This window comes from Octodon degus, unplaced genomic scaffold, assembly GCF_000260255.1.
Source record: "Octodon degus isolate 3935 unplaced genomic scaffold, OctDeg1.0 scaffold00065, whole genome shotgun sequence".
NCBI classification, from domain to species: domain Eukaryota; kingdom Metazoa; phylum Chordata; class Mammalia; order Rodentia; family Octodontidae; genus Octodon; species Octodon degus.
The window spans coordinates 3,185,301-3,188,880 of record NW_004524641.1 but is presented as its reverse complement, the minus strand read 5'-3'; the positions used below and the strand labels follow the sequence as shown (position 1 = coordinate 3,188,880).

The 3,580-nt window shown below is 40.5% G+C and overlaps 1 long non-coding RNA gene across 1 annotated transcript in view; it reads right to left on the bottom strand.

The window, feature by feature from the left end:
- Positions 1-3,580, bottom strand: part of LOC111817635 — a 38,707-nt gene that overhangs the window by 30,324 nt on the left and 4,803 nt on the right. The window contains exons 2-3 of the long non-coding RNA XR_002821783.1: positions 2,668-2,768; positions 1,809-1,886 (exon numbers count right to left, since the gene is read on the bottom strand). This is a non-coding gene — a long non-coding RNA (uncharacterized LOC111817635). The remainder of the gene's footprint in view (positions 1-1,808; positions 1,887-2,667; positions 2,769-3,580) is intronic.

The following is a 3,580-nucleotide window of genomic DNA, read 5'->3' as shown; positions in this document are numbered from 1 at the left end:
AAAAATTTTGATGAATAAATTGTGTTTTCTAAACTAAAACTTCAGTATTCAGGGTTAGTTGCAATGTTGACACTTTGCAATAAATAAGTAGGCTTTGGGTTGCAGTTTGGGTATTAATGTTTGTTTGTTTGTTTGTTTGTTTGTTTGTTTGTTTGTTTTGGCAGAACCAGAGATTGAACTCAGACCCTTGCGCTTACCAGGGAAGCACTTATTCTACTGAGCCATCTCCCCGGCCCCAGAGTATTAATTTTTAAAAAGTTCATCAGCACTATATTGGACCCATTCTAATTATCTCACTTTAATTCAGTTATATGTATAAATGTGGGTTTTTTTCCAAATAAAGTCCTGATCTGAGATACTAGGGACTAAACATCAATATATTTTTGCGGGATAAAATTCAACCAATAACATACAGGATGCAAAGCTTTTGAGAATAACACAAGAAAATGGCAGTCACATCACAGCAAAGCAAGCCCAGGTAAAGCATAAGGTAAAAAGATTCCTAGGTTAGTATTTTAAAACCATCTTCTTGGCTGGGGATGTAGCTTAGTGGAACAGTACCTTCCCGGCAAATGCAAGGTCCTGAGTTCAGTTCCCAGTACCAAAAATAAAATAAAGCTATCTTTTCATTGTTTGGTCTTTTCCTTAGAAAGCTACCATTAACATCATTTCATGTTCAATCTCTGCAACTCAAAACACAAGCAATAAGCTGGTAGCTGCTTTCTCAGACCTCTTCTGCGAAGTGTTGCTACCAGGTAGGTTTTCTTGAAGGGCTGGGTTGGATTAGGTCAAGTTGGTGTGGTGTGGTGTGGTGTGGTGTGGTGTGGTGTGGTGTGGTGTGGTGTGGCGTGGTGTGGCGTGGTGTGGCGTGGTGTGGTGTGGTGTGGTGTGGCGTGGCGTGGTGTGGCCTGGTATGGCGTGGCGTGGCATGGCATAGTGTGGTTTGGGTCTAAAATTCTCCTGAGTTTTCTGTTTGTTATTTCTTTAGCAAGAGGGTTTGGAATAAGTTTCATCTAATTCCTCTATATCAGATTTTGATGAGCAGAATAGATATACATTGTAATTATCAATGGGCATAAGTTGGTTATATATTGATAAAAGTGCTTCCAAGCATCAGAAAATTGACCACATGTTTCTTTCTCAGAAGAATATTTTTCCCGTCTTCACTCTGGCCTCCACCTTCTTAGAACCAATTTCTTTCTGGAGGGTTTAAGTAAAGAACCTATGAGATTTATGATATGCTTTGGCTATAAATACTATCCCTGCCAAGGGCTAGGTTTCTGGGCCCTCATATTCTTCTAAGTATGTCAAAAGAAGCATACTAGGAATCTGAAATTTCCCTTCTTTACTAGTTCCTTATGTTTTGAGCTCTTGCAGTTTGGGTAGCAATTAGTATAATAAAAATGAGAGACAACAGAGTAATGACTAGAGACCATGCATATTTGAAACCAACATTGGGTTTGCGTAAGATTTTGAGGCTATACTTCCATCAGTGAAGGTATAATAACAAGTAGTGACAAAGCAAGAGTGTATAGATTCGTCTTTTCTTCTAAATGCACCTTCCTTCTCCACTGAATAAAAAAAGCTTTCTATAGTCCAAAATCAGGAGAAAAGACATGGCTCAATAACTATATAAAGAAAAACTAGAGGAAAATGGGAACTCACTAGCACATATAACTCAGAATCATAGAATTACAACTAATTCTAACAAGTTTGAAAATGAAATGTCAGGATGCAAGAACCATTTAGGAGCACCACGACTTTTCTTAAATAATTGAGATTATAGAAAATCAAACTGTGGTAGGTACCTTTGCTTCAACAGCAGCTCCAGATTCAATACATGGATTTCCATTCGCATAGATCACACTTCATAGATTTTAGAGGTGCTGACAAAGGAAAAGAAATACATTCGTACCATCTCTCCAAACAAGACCAATTAATTCCAGATATAGGTCCCTTAGCTTAACAATCCATTGGCTGCTGCGCTATACAAAGAGTTGCTTTAGTTCTTTTCCTTTAAAGTGAAATTATAGCTTTCCCACACATACATTTTATGGCATCTCATAGCACTGATATGTCATAATGGAAAGAGCTGTGCTTCCTAATCTCAAAACTAAGTCAGCCCTTACTCTTTCTCTCCACCTGAACCTGCAGCCCGCGGACGTTGCCTATTCTGGGCTCTCCCTTATGGCCCCCGTATGGCACCTAGGGCTTAAGACATCGATGCAACTTGAGAACATCATCCCTGCCCAGATCAGCTGTGCCCAGCTAGAATTCCTGCCTGGCAGCCTAGAAATGAGCATAACGGATGCCCAAGTGAACCCTGCCCGGGTGAACGCTGCCCATGTGAGTCCTGCCTGTCTCATCTCTGCCAGCATGAAGCATACGCCACCTCTCCCTGCTCCTGCGGACAGGGACTGCCTGCTTGCTCTTTAAGCTCCATGGCTCTCTTGCCTCACTTCTAATGACATTCTGTTAGCCAAAATGAATGTGCTTCAGTACATCTGCCCTTATAACAAAGGTAAAAGCCAGATGAACATTGCATCTTTGCTGGGCTAAATACTTAAATACATTTGTAGCTGCACTTGGCCTCGGTGGACTTCACTGAGTGCAGCTTATGTCACTCTTTGAAACATCTTTATGGTCAGTGAAAAGATCAAGCATTACCTGCAGTGATGGTAAGCTCCAAATAGCCGGTTCCAGTAACATCCTGGGTATGAGTCATACGTCTGATCAGTTGCCTTATAATAAATCTCCTCCTCATGTATCTTGATAAAAGAAGAGCTTTCAGCATTTTTTTACTTAAAGTTCCCCACCAAGGCTTTCACTTTTCATACTTTTCGATTATCAAACTATACAATTTTATCATTTTCCTCATTTACTACCCATGTGATTAACCTCATAATCCTTTACAGAGTTAGCTATAAATTGACTTCCTCGGCCCCAGTTTCACATACACGCACGCACACACCTGCACATACCCACGCCTAGGCATAAAATAATAGGCCATTCTCTAAATGCTGTCCCTTCTTGTCTATTTTCATTATATTTTGAAAGGTTCCACACAGGTCAGCACCACTGGTGTTTTCTGCTTTCATGTCAGTAACAATCCTCTTTCTTATTAATAACAGTAACAACAATAAAAATAGTAATAATGCTACTTCCATCCCTTCCCAAGACCACAAAGGTCTTGGCTCTAAATACAGGCGTGCACTAAAATACCCAACAGATGCTAGGTATCTTATTTTCTAACTTCTCCAATGTCTTAACCAACTGTTCTTTACTTATGTCTAAGTTTCTAACAGTTCTAAGTTATTAAGTTCAAGAGGATGACTAGGAAGTGTGTACATAAGGAATAGTCTTCTCTCCTCTTTATCCCTCCTGCTTTACATTTTCTGCCTTCCTCGCCTCATATCCAAACCACAACTCTATTGAATTAAGTAGAAATCAGAAAAATATTTTAGTTCCTCCCTGACCCCTCCCGCCGAGTAGGAATTTCTGCCGACTTCCGGGAACCCCCAGACCCAGTCCTAGCCCAGGTCCGGTGAGTGTGTGGAGAGCTTCCTGCTACCCTGCGCCG